The sequence below is a fragment of the Sebastes fasciatus genome, chromosome 18 (genome assembly GCF_043250625.1).
Source record: "Sebastes fasciatus isolate fSebFas1 chromosome 18, fSebFas1.pri, whole genome shotgun sequence".
Lineage (NCBI taxonomy): Eukaryota > Metazoa > Chordata > Actinopteri > Perciformes > Sebastidae > Sebastes > Sebastes fasciatus.
The window spans coordinates 14,580,578-14,599,417 of record NC_133812.1 but is presented as its reverse complement, the minus strand read 5'-3'; positions in this window follow the sequence as shown (position 1 = coordinate 14,599,417).

Genomic DNA, 18,840 nt, shown 5'->3' with positions numbered 1-18,840 from the left:
ATTGCACTGGAAAGCTACAGTAGCTTTTAACAACTCTGTCTCCTAAAAAATTCCATTTTGGAGCAAATGTGATAGCTGCCTGGATTATGTCCAGAGAGTGTTACAGTCTTGCACCCTGGGTGGATGGTGGTCATACAAAGTGTAGAACTTTGTCACTGGAGAACGAGGAAGAGGAGTATAGGCCTGAGGGTGAGGGAGGAAGCATGAGGAGTCAAAGGTAGATTTTTGTCATTACTCAAAGACAAAACTGACAGAACACACTTCTTCTTCTTCTTTGGCTATGTTCCGAATTGCATACTTTTTCTTTTTACATTTGGTACGCACTGCAGCTGCCCTAACAAAGGCAGTATACATGCAATTGAGACATACCACTTTGTCATAACATTAAGCCTTGAACTTTGTCCCTCTTGCTCATACATCCGCTGTGCAGAGGATTGTGGGTCAGAATAGTCAGAGAAGCATGCTGGCTTGCATACTGCAAAATGCGACCGGATGTAGTAGGACATCCTGGTATTTTTGGCATACTGCGTTTGACATACTATGTATTGGGCCATACTAAATATTTTTCTTGCAAACTAAATAGTACGCTAGTATGGGTATTGGAATGCAGTTCTTCCTCTCCTTCTTCTTCTTTTAATGAACCGGGCAGAGCATTGACAGTGTCACAAAATTCAGACTATTTTTGAAACAAAGGAGTAACACAAACGACCAACTAAACTACAAACAGAACAAAACAGAACAATTAGTTTAGCAGTATTTTGCAATTAACCAAAACAAAAGCAAAAAACTAATATAGTCTAAAGAAACAAATAAAATCTCTAAACTAGAAATCCCAATCCCCCCCATGATGTGGCACACACTTGGTACATTCTGATTGGCTGCTTCCTGTATTTAAGAGCTCTGTTTTAGGGGGCCATCTTTTGCTCCAGTCTGACAAGATGTCCACCCGGCAGCAGCAGCAGCAGCAACCAGCAGCACTGGTAACTAAAAGAAATAGAAATTAGAACAATTTAAGACGAAATAAAGCTTGAATCTACAGAAGAACTAAACGTGTGCACTATAAATGGAAGCTAATTTACTGCCAACAATACCAAATAAGCTGGGAGTATAATGTATGAAACAAAAGCTGTGTTTCAGCATTTTATCTGTTCCCTGATGAGCATGAGGTCAAAAGGTCAACAAACTAAATGAGAGAAAATATTTAACTATTAAGTGTAAACTAACCTAAAGAAAACTAAGGTATGTGCAGGAGGGTTACCGACATTTAAATCCCTTGTGTGGCAGCAGGGGCGGCCATCACAGGGCTACAAAAGGACCGTGGCTAATGTTGGGGACACATTGTGGTTTGATTGAATGTTATAATAGTAAACTAAATGTTTCATATCATCATGATTCATATGGTAGCACTGAATGTCCACTGTCTGAAACTGAAACTGGCAACGGCCTTCAAAAGACAGTAATGTTAACGCCAGTCAGATGATCCATCATCAAAAGTAGGCCAGTAAACCAAGAACTGAGGAGGAGAATAATTCCAATTTTAAGATCATGGTGATCAATGAGACATGCAGTCTAATTAATATATAACCTTCGGTTTCATTTTTCACTTTTAGATGGTTAAATTATGTTATAAATAGGCCTACATGTACTGCAATTACATTTTTGGCCTATTGAAACAAGACAATTTAATTTAAAAGATAGGCTGTATATCAGCTTACCTTGTTTTTTTTCTCCAATATGTTACTGTGACTGGTGCATTCTGGTCATATTTAATTATTATTTTTTGTCTCATAATCAATATGGTAGCTGTATTATAAGCTGTATGCACAAAAATAACACTGAAAACCTCCCAGTAGGGCCCGCTTTGGTCAGCGTTTTGCAGATACAATCAGTATGTTTTGCAACTTTGCAAAAAACCTTTGCTCATTATGTTAAAAACACATAATCCATGCATCATTACGTTTTTTTATTCAATGTATTTGCTGTTAGTAGCATATAAATATGTTTGGCTACCCGGGTTTCTATTAAAATCTTTATGTCATGTCTGCCTTTAGTGGAGCAATGTCGCCACATAGATCTCAGCAAATAATTTAGTGAGTGCAATATAATTATTACTGAGAATGTTGACCAAAACTGCAAAATTGTAATATTCCCTTTAAATTATAAAAAAAAAACAGTTAGAAATACAGAAAGAGGAAGAAATTGAGGTCAGACAAAAACAAAAAAACACAGGTGTAAATACATACAATGCTGCATAAAAGAGCGTATACATCATTATAATAAAAGTATTGCACCCCGCTCCACCCCTTCTTTCTCTCACCTCCACCTCTCTTTATCCATTCCCTCATCTCTCCATCCCAATCAATCTCTCCCTCCCCCCTCACTAATGCACTCTTTCATGTGCTCTCCTATTTCTCCCCCTCTCTCCCTCACCCTGATGTCTCATGGCCTTTTCGTAGGCCCTCTACATTTTTGGAGGTAACGTGATCCCCCCCCCATTTCTCCCCAGGGTGGTCCGCTCCTCTCATTCAAACAACAAGCTCGGGCTGAATGGAGCTGGCGGTGAGAGGGGAGAGATGGAGAGAGGCTGGGGGAGAGGATGGAGAGAGAGCCAGATAATGGGTATGTAAAACAGCCATTAAATCTCATCCTTGTTCATTCATATCTTACACCGACAGGTGGGTGTGCATACGTAATGCATCACATCAGGTGAGTGGATCCTGTGTGTGTGTGTGTTAGTATCGTACCTGTGCCATCTGTTTGGTCACATCCAGCAGCTGCTCCTGTGTTCAGCCTACAATATCAAGGCTAACTCAATATTGCCTCAAAGTAACATTTCCATTCAAATCTACTTTTATTCAAACATATATTATCAAAAGGTGTATCAAAGTATTCAAAGAAGTATTTTTAAATTTTTTTTATCATTAAGTGTTCTCAAGCAGTTGCCTATTTACACATCCAGCAGACACAGAGCAACATTAGTATTCATTAACAGTCGTGTTTCTGGCCACATGACAAATATAAATCCGATATTCACTCTCTTTTAGCTCCATTTTGGTCTCCACCAGTCTGTCTCTTTAGCTAACTACATTCACCATCTATTGCTAACTTTATATGTCTGCTGTTTGGTGCTGGGCAGGAAGCGTACGGAGGGTTTATCAGTGAGTTTTTTTCACTGGTTGATGAGAATTGGTGATAATTGTCTTTCGTCTCGTTGCTACGAGCGACCTCTTTCGCATCATTCACACAGTCATTTAAAGGAACAGTGTGTAGGATCTGGCGGTATCTAGCAGTGAGGTTGCAGATTACAACTTCTACTGTGTGCCAAGCATGTTGAATTGCTACGGTGGCTGACGTGAAAACGCGAATGGCCCTCTCTAGAGCCAGTTGTAAGAGTAGAGTGCTTAGCAAGTGTGTGTATGTTGGAAGTGAGTGGTGAAGCAAGAGAGAGAGAGAGAACGGTGGCGACAGCAGCGAGTAACTTTATCTACTACAGCTCAAGCAGGAAAAGTTAACAGAGTTTGGTTTGTCCGTTCTGGGCTACTGTAGAAACATGGCATTGCAACATGGCGGACTCCGTGAAGAGGACCCGTTCAGATATAAATGGCTCATTCTAAGGTAACAAAAACACAACGATTCTTGTTATCAGGTTATTATACACTAAAGAAAACATACTTATTAATAATTTATTCCATTTCTGCCATTAGATCCCCCTAATTGTTACGCATTGGTCCTTTAATCCGCTGTTGATATACAAATATTGATTAGTGCAGCTTTAAAGTTATTTTCAAAATCAGTTTTGTATCTTGTTTTAATGCTAGAATAGCGAAACTCCTGTCTGCGCAACAAATTTAACCTCGGGAATTAATAAAAAAAACTTGACCTTTTCCATCCCATGCTTTCAATAACATATTTTAGTTTCAGTTTTCTTGAAAAAAAATTCAGATATGCTTTCGATAAAATCAATTTATACAATAATGTAGGTTAGTTAGGCTCATAAGCAGCTATACAAACCCAAACATTATCGCCTTAGTAGAAAGAAGCAACCGTTGTTCTTATCCAAAGAAAATATTTCTTTGGGAAAAAAATAAACTTATTGATAGGAAGTTTTAAACCACTTTTTCTATCTTGAATTCACTTTCATATATATTATTCTAAAGTGTTGGGGTCGTAGTATGATACGCATTTTCATTTTTAAACACCTTTTTCTCGTCTGTTCCTGTTTGATAGTTGACACATCATGTTTCTGTTCTTTCTCTCTTGCCGTTCTTTCATCCTTCTCATCACCTCCTCTCTCTTTCATGCCCCCAAAATGTATTTCACCTCTTTGTTTCTGACTCAGGCTGTCATCCTCCTTTCCTGTCATCCCTGAACCATCATGTTTCCTCGCCAGGGGACGTTCACACACACACACACACACACACACACACACACACACACACACACACACACACATGCACACACACTCACCTATACATACCACTGCGGTGCCCCAGACAGTCCTCCACAATGTGGATGCCCCAAGGGAGCTTGGGTAACTTAGTCCCCTCTATCTGCCAACTGCTGTGTCACAAAGAGGCTCGCATTACACGCGCACACACACACACACACACACACACACACACACACACACACACACACACACACACATACTCGTTCACATAATTAAACACACGCGAGCACATACTCAATATTTAGGCATGCAAATACAGACACACACACACACACACTTTCAGAAGGTATCAAGCCAAGTCTCTTTCATTGCCGGCTCCAAATTGAAGCTTATAAGGAGGGAGAGAGAGGATTAAGAGAAGGGGAAAAAAGTGAAACTGAGCTAATGTCCTTACATACCGGCAGGAAAGCTTTAAGGCCTCACACGCGTTCATTTCTACACACTCGCACCCAAAAACACACGTTCACTTTCCAACAATGCAAAAGTTATTTCAAGGACACCGTCATTTTGTCACTCTGGATTAAGCGACTTTTTCATCAGCTATTTTTCAAAAATACGTCCGTTCAAATGAAAATCATTTTATCCTCACTTGTCACCTCTCTGAGTGCAAATGTGTTTAACCAAGTCTGTGTTTGTGTGCATGTGGGTGCGCGCTTGAGTTAGGAGTTGTTGTTGTTGGCTGCGGGGCTGAAGTTCAGCTCCAGTTTGGCTACGAGCTACAAACCTCAGACCTTCACACACACACACACGCAGTGGTTTGTTAAAGTGTATGGAGGGAATGCTGTGGTCACACCTGGGAATGCTCTTTCAGCTAACCTGCCTAACGTTTTCGCTTTCTCCATCATTTCCTCTCTCTAGAGGTGGAAAGTAACAAATTACATTTACTTAACTTGTGTTTACTTCTCCTTTAAATCAGGATTTAGTTATAGGAATAAGCATACACAGTGTTGTAGCTTTTTGAGACTTAAAAATTGAAAGACTGGCCATAAAACCATTCAGAAAGCCGTGCTATAATACAAAATACATATTCTTTACACTGAAACGTGACCACTTCTTGTAAATATCTCACAACTCTTTCTTTTCAGTAAAATCTTACTGAAATCACTACCTAATTGTTCTTATTGTTGACTCTACATAGTTTGACATTTTGGGAAATATGCATATTGGCTTTATTATCAAAAGTTAGATGAGAAGATCAATACCACTCGGTGGCATCGACCTTCTAATCTAACTCTTGGAAAGAAAGCCAATAAGCCTATTTCCCAAAATCTCACAGTTCCTTTAATTTCCTTCTGTGTTGCCCTATATTTGCATGATCGTCCCTTATCAAAATAAGTATGCTATATAGTATACTTATTCTAACCCTTGTGTGGTGTTCATGTTTTTGTTTCTCAGCCAATGTCCGCCGGTCTGTTGGACCCACACCATTATTGGGTTTTTAAATCAATACAGCCATAACAATCTATGTAAAAATACTTAACAGATGTTTACTTTATCCCAATTACAAGCAATATAGACAGCATATGGCAGCTGGGATATAGTGCGAGAAAATATAGACTAGTTCCCGCAAGACAGAGGGTAAAATGTGCGGGAATGTGGGAGCAGACAGGTGTCGGTGCTTGAAATGTAACAACCTCATGCGGGAACAGCAGGAACAGAAAGACTAAACTCACACACATAGAAACAAACACACAAACACACACGCGCACGCACACACACACACACACACACACACACACACACACACACACACACACTTACAGCAGGCCCAGGTCAGAGGATGACAGAGTGTAGGTACTGTAAACAGCACCTACAATTTCCACACATTTATCTCACTCGGGAGTCCAGAGGACACGAACATCACATATGTAATATAATTGTGTAGGGGGGTGTACAGTGTGCAGTCATTGAAAAATGTGTTCTTTTATATGTTCTTCATAGAAAATGAGCCAAGGCCAATGAGTCTGAGGTTGAAAAAATAATGAATCACATCATTTTTCTTTTAGTAAACATTGAAAACGGGTCCCACAGACCCCGAACACCACACAAGGGCTAAACTTAAAATAAGAGTATATTTCAGTTTACTTTTTATGTACTTATCAGAGATATACTTAACAAAAGTATACATAAGTATGCTTCGCTCATACTGACAAGTATACAGAAAAGTCTACTTGGCTTATAGTCCTACTTGTACTTAATCTTTTGATGGAGATAAAATAAGTATAATTAAGTATTCTTGCCTTATAGGCCTACAGAAAGGTGTACTTGGCTTGTGGTTGTGCTTACTTTTTGATAGAGTAGCCTATTAAAGTGTGTGAGCTTATAGGTTTATTAACTCATCTTTCTCCCCCTCCTCCTTACCGCTCAAATTAAGGGGAATATGTCTTTATTGGTAATACTATAGTCTCCATTAAGAGTACTCAGTAATGTCTCTCCTCCTTCAATGAACGGATCACACAGTCCTGGGGCAAAGCCAGCACAGGAGAGATTATAATGTAAAGTTACCACACACACACACACACACACACACACGGTTAGACAGTTTAACACACAGCAGGCCGCTGCCACGATGTGTAGGATGCACATTGTGACGCAGTGTGAATTTTAATTCTGATTTGATTGGAATTAAAGTGGTTTTAAGCCAGAGTTAATGGGTTTAGACTGGCTCTAATCCTGGTTTAATGAAGGCCACGGTGGGCTTCTTGCCTCTTTCATCATCCTGGACTCCGGCCCATCATAATCCAAGTGGTGAATTAATCAACCACTTTATGGCGACTGAGGGACATGTGTGTGTGTGTGTGTGTGTGTGTGTGTGTGTGTTTTGTAGAAATAAATACATGGTCTAATAAGGCTGTCTATGAATGTTTGGATTTAAGCACTTAGAGGATAGCTGGGTCATTCTTGACTTTCTTTCTTGGTCGTGTCCATGGTGTGTATGTGTGTGCATTCTCCACCGTGCGCACTCGGGCGCGTGCTCGCTCCCTCTCTCCCCATCCCTATGTAACTGGAGCCAGCCCTCCCCTGTCAAAAATAAAAATCATTTGTCCGCTGCACGAGTGTGTCCATTAAAAATGCATGGTGGAGGGAGCTGGGGGCCGCTGGGGAAGAAAGCTGATACTCAGCTCTCCGGAAGGGCATCAGAGTACCAAGGTGGACAAATGGCATCCAGAGAGAAAGAACGGGATGGAGAGTGAGGGTGAAGTGAATGGGTGAGTAGGTGGGTGTTGTGTTTGTCACACTCTTAATGCGCTGATGAAACTCTCAACTTGTGGGGTCTAGTGAAAGTGCCTCTTCTTCTCGCTCACTGACCCTCACATACACATAAATGTATTCAAAACCTATAGATGATATGGATCCATCACAGTGTGGGATACGGGAAAACATGCCATACAATGCTACTTTATTTTAGAGAGTAATCATGTGGAAATGGCTATTATGGAGTTGAAAGTGACACAGCAAAATTCATCTTCTCCTATGGTTGAGTCAAATATACTGTAAAGCAGGGTATGCTTTAGGGCGGAGCTACCTTGTGATTGACAGGTCGCTAACACGACGTTGTCCGGTCTAGCAGTTGTCCGTGTTTTCGCCTTACAACTTTAACCCTTTCAAGGTTCACATTCAAAGTTTGATTGTACTTAGCGCCACCCTCTCGTGTCACTTCTGGTTGCAAAAAAACAAGATGGTGACGGCCAAAATGCTGAACTCAAGGCTTCAAAACGGCAGTCCACAAACCAATTGGTGACATCACGGTGACTATGTCCACTTCTTATATACAATCTATGGCTCAGTTGGTAATAATAAGTTCACACATTTTATTTAAAAGACATATTTGTGCCATTGACTCCTGTCTCTTTACTGTCTGAAAAACAAAATAACAGAGGACATTAAATAAATGTGGATGGTGCAACACAGCTAATATGCTACAGTGGTTTCCTTTTATTTTGGACTCAGTTCCCTCAAAGGACAGCGCTATCAAGACGTCTTGCTTTGCGCAAATCTCACCAAAGTGGAATTTGACGTGAAAAATGCACATGATCAATTTACTTTGCCCCTTGCGTGTGAATCACTGTTTCATTGAAACAAATCTATTTCGTTATCAAAATTTGCTATTTTCAATGCCTTAAGTGTTTTGTACAAGCAAAACTAATTCTGATGACCCCACAAATTGAGATTTTAAATTGAAAGTTCTTAAAAACTAAGATTATGGCTGATATTAGGTTGTAATCTGCTCTGCACCAACTGTTAAGAGGAGGTAAGGGAGTTTGGTGGACAGCTGTAAATACCAAAATGTAGCTGACAGGAAATTGTGAGAGAAATACAGATGTAATCTGAATGAAGGCACAGCAGTGTGGGATTTTCCTACAAGAAAAAAAAAAACAACGTAGTGTTTGACCTTCCAGCTGGGCCGCATCAGGTATTCCACAAAAAAAGCTTTGTTAAAAAAAAAAACAATCTTCTCAAACGTCATTATTAACAGTTCTTTAACTTGAATGGGTTCTTCTGAACATGAACTGCCCTGAACATTAATGGAACATTGAAGAACATGAACGGTTCTTCTGAACATGGCCTCTATTGCGTCTCCCACTTTTCCTGAAATTGTCTGTGCTCGTCACCAACCTTTCTCTTCACTGCAGGCTTTGAAAAAGACATGATTGGGGCTGTGTGACAAGATATATATTCATTCCACTTGGTGTCACTCCGCAATAAAGTTGTGCCTGCTGTGTTTGTGTTGCTCTGCAATTACACCACCAAACCGCTAGTTGGCGGCGGCGTCTCTATGAGTTTCCTTCTTCTTCTTGTACTACAAACAGAAACTGAGCGGAGTTGGAGCTAATAACTGTTGAACCACAGAACTTTTACTGATATTACTGCAACGCCGAAAAGAGAAAATATATCTGAGTGGATTTGTGTGAACAAACATTGAAAAGATGGAGGCAGAGAGAAGTAGAACTTGGTCCTGGCCGCTCAGCATCGCTGAGAGACTGGACCAATCACAGCTGTTGCGGTCTGCGTCGCCGCGACGTGTAGTTACATTTCTGGAGAGGTGCACGTCAGGCTACGGCGTCGATTCAACGCAGAAGTATAAATCAAGCTTTAATCAAGCTTATGCGATGTTACACGGGCGCCGCCACAGTTGTTGTGAAATGTTTCTCTGCTTGCATCAAGCCCGGCCGATTGCCCGCCCCCGGGAGCCATATACCCCACTGTGATTGGTAGGTTCGTTCAGCTCGGGCTCGCGCAACAAAGGGACCTTCAACGGCAAACTGCCATTCACATAAAACTCGCGGGCCGAGGGCGCCTGGTTAGCTCAGTTGGTAGAGCGGGCGCCCATGTAACAAGACTTGGTCCTGACCGCGGCGGCCCGGGTTCGAATCCGGCCTGTGGCCCTTTCCGCATCCACTCTCTCTCTCCCCCTTTTCCAAGACTCTATCCACTGTCCTGTCAATAAAAATGAAAAAATGCCCCTAAAAAAAACTTTATAAAAAACTTTATAAAAAAAAAAAAAATTTGCGGGCCGCACTAACATTAAACTTTCATATCAAGGTGGGGGCCACAAAATATCGTCTTGCGGGCCGCAATTGGCCCGCGGGCCGCGAGTTTGAGACCCCTGGTTTAGAGTGACTTTAGAGTGGTGTCATTGTTTTCATATTTTGTGTTTTTGCCACTAAAATGTCGGGATGTCATTTTTTCCAGGTGTACTGTTGTGTGGTCTGCATTGTCTCCTATTTTTAAACAGTAAAAATACAGATGTGGCTGAATTGGATGTCTTTCCTACTCTCCACATCTGCCAGTCTCTCACTTTTCTTCCTTCCCTTGCTAAGTGTACAGTAGTGTTACACTTTTCCTCTCACAGTGGCCTCTCAGAGCTGTCACTGGAGGAAAAGTGCTGTTGTGAGTTGCGTCACTCCACTCACCAGATAAATCTGTCAAAATACAGGTGTGTGTGTGTGAGTCCATGAGTGTGCGGAGATTAGTGGTTTTTCACGGTGTCAAACTTGTGGCCCTGCATGCTAAACTCATTAAGAAGGTGGGTGATCAGAATATACTGTTACTGTCCGACATACTGTAGTTTAATTCTTGCATTTTGATCAATAAGGTTGAGACTTAAGAACATTTAGTCTTCTTTTCTCACATTCACATTTCTTTCTGTCGTACTAAAACCTCTTTCTCTCTTGTGGGACTCACTGTTTTCTTTCCTTGGTCTTGTCCATCTGCTTCCTATAACACTGGGGCAGTCTGATCTGGTTTGCAGAAACCCCCTCTGAAAAATCTGACATTTATTCACGTACAACCAAAATAGTCCCCTTTTTTTTTTTTCCAACAAAATAACCCCACTAAAAAAAACGGTCCCGGCCCTGTTTCAATAGGGTGGTCGAATCTGGACCCAATTAAAACGGGGACCCCCTAAATTTCCTTCACACCCAGCTTGAGGAAGACCCCAGATTAGAGGAATATTTTCCTTATTGCCGACTTTACGTTTTGCGGAATTCCTTGGGATAATAATTGAGCCCATGTGTGCTCGGTATTCCGAGGTGTTCCCCTTTTTGGTGGGATAAAAATGGCACGTTGTTAGAGCCATCAGGGCGGGCACAGTTTTGACAAATCTGTTTTCTTTTTTCTTCCTCTTCATCTTCTGGCTTTTTCACCACAATCCCTGGAACGTTGTTTGGAATTAATAGAAGGGGATTTTTCCCTTTTTTTTGTGGGTCAGATGTCCATGTGGGAAGAGGCGGAGGCTTAATTGAGATCAAATAAACAAAGTCACCTGTGAGTGATTTCAGCTTATAATGAGACACATGTTCGCTAACACGAGGCCACGCGCACACATATACACACTCACCCCCTCAGTTTGATAAGCACTAAAGCAGGTGTTTGTATCACTCCCTGAAATCCGGCCATATGCCTCCACACTGGCACTGGCTTTTTGTCCAAACACACACACACAGACTCACCAAGGATTAGCCTCGGCTTCTCATAAACTCCATGACTCAACAGTGAGAGCTTGTGTTCTGCTCCCCTATGCAGTGACCCATCATCCTCGATCCCGCTCCCGCTCCCTCTGGCTTTGTGAGTGCTCCGCTCTAACCGCGAATGAATAGCCACTTGTTCAATAAAACCCGGGACGCTGCATGCTTAGGTATCACAGTTGTCTGCACGGTATTATTCTAAGTGCTAATAATAAGAAAAGCATCAGGACACTGTCTGACTTCTCTGCTGCACGGCTCAGACGGTTCTCTACCTGTGAGTGGTCTGCGGAGAACTGTGGGAGTCTGACTTTGATTCATGTCTTCCTAATTGTAATAGACCTGAATCCCCTAAAAAACAACATGTGGATAATTCTTATGCACACACAGACACACACATATACAGAGGCTTGTGTGCATGCACCCACAGGAACACACACACACACACACACACACACACTCCACACACAGGTAATTGTGCCCACCTGGGAAAACATCATTTAGTCAGGCGCCCCTTCCTTCTACTAACACTGCTCTTACAGCATGGATACGTGTGTGTGTGTGTGTGTGTGTGTGTGTGAATGTGTGTAAGTGTGACCTCCTTTAACCTTTGTATGCTCTGTGATCTCAAATTGCATTTGACTATCAACACTCTCTAAACCCTAAACCATCCAATTACAATACTGTATTATATAAGCTCAGCAGTTCAAGGCTTTGGGGGAAAAAGACTGTGCTTCTCTGTGCAAACAACCAACCACGTTGCAGTAAAGTCGACCAGCTGTCCTACCAGATATCAAATAAATACTTAATTTACGCTGAGAAGGGGAGATGCAAATAAAATAGCCTTTTGTTGTTTTGGTTGTCGTCTTTAGTGGCCTCTATAGGTGCAGGTTAGTCCATATATATTAGTGATTTTAGTAATTGTAACATAATCACCAAAGCCTGGGCTGACAGCCACCGTGTTTAGGTCAAATTCCTTCACAGTCTGCTGGATGTGAAGTGCTTTAAGCTACATAAATCTGCGTGTAAGCAACTACTTCAAGGCTTCGAGACACAAACATCTCACAGTGAAATTTATTGTTTTTTCACTTATGTGCTGTATAATGGTTCAGGAGGAGGAGGAGAATGGTTGAAAGCACCCAAGCAGTGATGGATATTCATCTGTTCTACTTGTCTACCTTACAGCTATGTGTGTTTGTGTGTATGTGTGTCATGTTTTCGGAGCTTTGATCTGACTATGATGCATTATAAGTTGTGTTTAAATAAAAAAGTTGCAAATCTTTGAATTGACTTTCTACAAAAGTCGGCAAAATAAAATACAAGTCTGTATCTTTTTATAAACTAGTGTTCAGCGATTGTATGTGGCAAGATAACATAATTAAAGGAGTAGTATGATAGTTCGGGATATATGCGTATTTGCTTTTTTTTGCCAAGAGTTAGATGAGATGATCGTGTCTGTACGTTCAAAATGAAGCTGGAGCCAAGTTAGCTTAGCTTAGCACAAAGACTAGAAATGGGGTAAACAGCTAGCCTGGCTTTGTCCAAACTAACGTAACAGAATTTGCCTACCAGCACCTCTAAAGCTCACGAATTAGTATGTTGTATTTTTTTTTATTTTAATCCATACAAAAACTGAACTGTAAACACATGAGTTATGTGCCGGACTATTTCTTGGCCTGGTGCAGCGACGTCCTGGAGACTTGAATGGAACGTATAAAAGAACTCACATTGGTGCCAAGCCGGTGGTATTCTGCATGTATTTGATTGTAATAGGGCATCTTTGTTATCAATAACTAACAGTGTTAGGTAAGTTACTCAGGAAGTGTGATAAGTGACTTTTTACTTATTGGTCCTTTAAAAAGTAATATTACTTGGCATCAAATGTAATACGTTACTCATAAATATTACTATATTACTCCCCCCATGGTTGAAAGCAATTTGCTGCTTGAACAACGTTTACAGCAGAAGACAATGTTCTTTGCATCTTTGACTGAGACAAACTCAAAATAATAACAATACTTCCAGCGGTTGAAATAAGCCTTCCTCTACTTCAGGGCAAGGTCACACATGTGCAAATGCAGGTGAGTGGCGACTGCCTGCAGAAACGATATTCACCTGCAAGTTCACCAAAGTTCAACTCAATGAATATATAACATAAAACTAATTGCGTCCTGGTAACAGTAACATAATAACATAACATAATGTAACATAATGACTTTTTTAGAAATTGTAATCCCTTACACTACTCGTTACTGGGGAAAGTGATATTACAGTAAGTGTCCAACACTGATAACTAACCAACCATCAAACTGTAATATTTAATAATAATTCAGGAGGGCTAACGTTAGCCAGCTCTCTCAATAATGTTTCCTAGTATTGTCAGGAAGTGGCGCTAATCGCCAAATTTTATATGCCACTATAAATCTGGACCTTTTTATACGGGTACTTGCAAAATTAGAATAGTGTCACGATGATGTAATGACCTTTCCTTCTTTTATGGGTTCCTTGGAGACTTGTTGTCACTGTGATGTTGCCAGGCAACCAACAGAGACTTCAGTAAGTCACTATTATTTCCCCAAATGTCAAAATATTCCTTTAAACATGCACCAGTGACTCTGATACCTCATGCGTCTTCGCCACTTAGATGGTATTTTGTATTATTCTAACAACTTAATTTGTGTCCTCTGCCTATACACACTGTGTTAGCCTCCTCAGTGACGGACCATAAACTGGCAAAAGGTCAAACTGACAGACTGCAGAACGGTTATAGTGTCCGTGGTAAACAGAGAAAACACACCTTATACACATTAAGTCAAATAGATTAAGTTTCAAAGTATTGGTACCATGATGTATTGCTGTATCGATCCTTTTCTTTCACCCCTAATACCGTGAGTGGAAGGGTCAAAAAATTAAAGGGCTTCTTCCTGTTGGAGCAAAAGGTAGTTTTCTGCAGAAAAAAAAAACCCAGAAGGAGATAAAGACCGATAGTTTACTGCATGGATGACTCCAGCAGTGACGTAAAGGCCAAGAGTCTCATGGCACCTGCTGTGCTCCTTTTAATAAGCACAAACTGATGCCAACACCAACAATCCCTCACACACACACACACACACACACACACAAGCGTGAGCATGCCAATAAACATGGGTAGGTGATCTGGGCAGGCTTCAGCTATCTCTGGCATCTCCTGTGCTCTGGTGGCCGCTGTGCCAGGCTGCCCAGGCTGCTATACCATCTGATACAAATTGACACCACTACCAGCTGTTGCCTAACCTCAGTCATGTTGGTATATCTGGCCATTTTTTAAATGCACGATGAGCTTGTTTGCTTCCTCGCTCCTCCACAACAGTGACCCCCTGCTACCATCTCCAGTGTGTCCACTTGCTGTGCATGCTGTCATCATCTTACGATGTCTCTAAATCCTCAAAGATCCATGCGATGCGTCTTTATTTCTCACTTCTCCCTCCCCTCTATTTCTTGCCCTTATTGCTTTTATTGACATTCACAACTTTTCATTATATAGGGGATCCTCTGCTGCCACCCACTGGTTTAAATAGATATTGTTTGCAGTTGCACTTTCTCCTACATGGTGATGGACATTTGTGTGCCATCTTAAATGATGTAAAGCTACATATCCATTGTGCATTTGAATAATTGTGAAAAAATAATATGATGGACTGAGGTTGAGGAGCAGCTGGTAATGAAGTGAGTTTGTGTCAAAGTCATCCATTTAATTGAATCCCTCCAACACCTAAAATGATGTCACCAGTATTGTAAAGCTGCCATCTTCTGGTCATATAATGTCAAGTCATTATAATAAAGACTTTTGCTGTTATTTGAAATAATAATAATAATCTTCTCGACATACATAACATAAAGACGTATGGGGCTTCGTTACAGAGAAGCTGACCTTTCATGAGAGCAGCAGCATGTTGTGATTTTGATAGACACTAGTCTCTAGTTAAACAGTACAAACTGACACACAGATGGATAAAGAGAGACATTGGAGAAATCCCAAATAGTGCTGGTAGAAGTTATAGATTTTCAGCGACAAAATATGCAAAGAATTGGAAAGTTTTAATTACGCTTTTTTCATACATTTGCAAGGAACACCTCCTAAATACAGAGATCAAAGCCATCCATAACTATAGAAGTATAAAGGTAAGAGCATCTTCTTTACCGATGACTATACAATTAATTAAAGGTGCTAAATTCGAAATTCAGAGCATTAAAGGTACACTGTGCATGATTTGGCGACATTTACTGGTCTGGTTGCAGATTGCAACCAACTGAGAACCCCTTCAATCCCTATCAAAGACTGCAGTAACGTGAGCTGTCGTGTACAAAACCGTGGTAACGCCATTCACCTCACTCAGAGGTTATCCTTACCATAGTAATAGTACTTTGGGAGCAACGGAATCAGACAGTGGCTTCCGGTACCACGGTTTTACACGCTGCGGCTCACATTCCCGCAGTTTCACAAGCGTGTTGGAGAACTACGGCGGCCTTCGGGTAACGTAAAAATGTGAAAGCCTCTCTCTCAAGCCAGTGTTTGGTTTGTCCGTTCTGGGCTACTGTAGAAACATGGCGGAATCTGTGAAGAGGAATCACTCCCTATGTAGATATGAAGGGTCATTCTAAGCTAATGAAAACCCAATTCTTAGTGTTAGGTGATTATAAGCTAATGAAAACATAGTTATGAATATCATATTCTATTTTTACTAATAGATACCCCAAAAATGTTACACACTGTTCCTTTTAATATAGCAGCAAACAACAATAACTTTGAAAGATGCTACTACTACTACTTATTTATTCATGTACAATGAAATTATATATTCAAATAATAAAAAAAATTGTTGAAATGTATCTAAATCCCCAAACGACCCCACCATCTACCCTCCTCAGCGAAGCACCATCTGCTATTTCTCACATGACCATGTAGACTAGCCTGCTACACGTGTCTCTATTTATCTTTGTGTCACCTTTTACTCTTTTAATCAGAGAGCTTGCCAAACAGTTTATCAAAAACATGTGCTGCAGCTTCCATGACATATTTTGCTTATATATAGGTTACCAAGCCCCATAAATACATCTCCGTTTTCCCTGATGATGCAGCAATAGACGGAAAACATAAACCTGCACTCGTTCTGCTGTTTTTGCTGCCCAGCCTGTTGGTTTCATGTACTCTTGAGGAGTGAGCAAGTTAAGGAGGGGAGACCAAACGCCTCGATTTCCAGCTTAACAAAAAGCAACTTCTGGGCCCTGATACCAAACCTGATCAAACCAACAACGGCCCTAACATTGGGGATGGAGGTGAGGATGCTGAGGGACATGGTGGTGGGAGCAGAAGGTGGAGCTGAGGGCCATGGAGGCCAGGCTGATCGAGACAGGGAGAAGAGCAGAAGTTGGAGCTCCTCCTCACTAAAACCAGCTCGAGGAGCTGAGGAGAGATCACACTGCCACGGAGGAGAGATTGAGAGCTGGTGAAAAACAAGTGGAAGAAAATTAAAGTATGGAGCTGGGGGTTGATCTTTAAAACCAGGCCGCTGAGCTTTTGTCCAGAAGACAGAGTGACCGTCTTCGGCTGACAAACAGGATGGATGACTTGCGGGCTCAGAACAGCTCAAGAAATTGAGCTTACATCTGTAATGGACAGGATGAACATTACTGAGAGCTGAGTGGATATTCTGATCAGTGCAAAGATTGCATTTTCTGCTGCGTTGACAGACTCAAAAGATGCAATACTCCAACAGTCCTAACGTTCAGCAAGGCCTTCACCAATGTTGGCAACGCCTGCAGTCCAACCACTGGCTTTGTCACTGCACCGGTGAAAGCAGTGTACTATTTTAGATCCACAATATGGTCATACGGACAAGGAGGGCAGCATGGGAGTGAAACTATTCCATAACGGGAGAACCATAATGTTTAATTTCCAAAGCAGGTATAATGGGTATTTTGAGAATTTGTCAAAGGCTGTTAGAACTGAATGTCGCTGATGAGTTATATTTGGTCCTCCCAGAAGAGCATGCAGTCTATGATAATGTAAACAAGCACAGCACATTTAGTGGCTTCTTGCTTTTCAGTATTTGATGCCGATCTAATAGGATTTGGAACAATCCATCAAAATTGAATAAATGACGAATACGATAAATTATTACCGTGTTTTTGAAGGCTACTCTGTCAATGTAAAATATTTACCATATAATCATGCAAATAAATGTTTTTCATCTCTTGTGCACTGTGAATATTGTCATTTTTTGTTTCTTGTGTCTTATAAATTTCCGCTGTTTGAACTTACATGTTACTATAACACAAGTTTGATTGTCAGGTCCCAAGATGTCCGCAAAAACACCTTATATTTTGTCCAGAAGATGGCAGTCTTAGGATGCTACATGCACAGATGGATGTGTTATTTCAGTTGTTCCCAACCTTTTTCCTTAAGGGACCCCTTTTCTATCATTAAGTAAACTGTCGACACCTGACTAAGCGATATATTTTATGGATATTTTATATTATATTCGATTCATAACAACAACAATACAGAACACCTGATAAACTGTACAATTAACCCAAATAGTGAAACACAATAACTGCAGGACGTTTGTGTAAAATGAGTGATTTGGATGAATTTTGAGCAGATTATTTCCTGTGAATAGAGATGAGTTTTCCTGTTATTTTTTAGGGACTTTTAAATACAATTCTCTGTATTGTGTATTTTTTTTTTTTTTTAATTTTCAGCAATCATACGTACTCAATAGGTTTCTTTTTTGACAAATTCAGTGTTTTCTTCTCCCTGACGCTTTACCAATATTCTATAAGCTCTCTGGTTGTTTTAACTGCATACTTTTCGAATGCAGGACGAGGCTGTTTAGCAGAGAGAGGAGGCTCTGTGAATATAACTTGAGTTCAGGTCTTCACCGTGCCCTTATCCTGTTTATATCTTAAATAATAATCCAAACTTTAAAAATAACAATCTTTTAATTTTCTTAACATTAATGAATGAAATGCTGAGATATAGGCCAACTGTAAACATTTTAAAAAATGAGTTGTCTTACACCCCTTAAAATCAAGAACGCCTCGTGACCCCCCCGTGAAGCTTTGGCGACCCCTAGTGGGTGTCGGGACCCCCATCTTGGGAACCAGTGTATTAGGGTGCGACCTGGGGAGAGTTTCTGGATGGTAATGACATGTACAGTATATAGTGATGTAACATAAGAGAAGGAGTGCTGTTTTTTTGCAGAGGGCTTGATGAGATCTTCAGAATAAATAACTTTTAAAGTATAAAGAAAAACATCATAAATACAGCTGTATATGTCTCTCCATTGGCTCATATATCTGTCCAATATTTATATATAAACAGACTGCTGGAATGCACAGTATAAACTGTTGATTATAGCCTTCACACTGTTACACTGCGTTAGC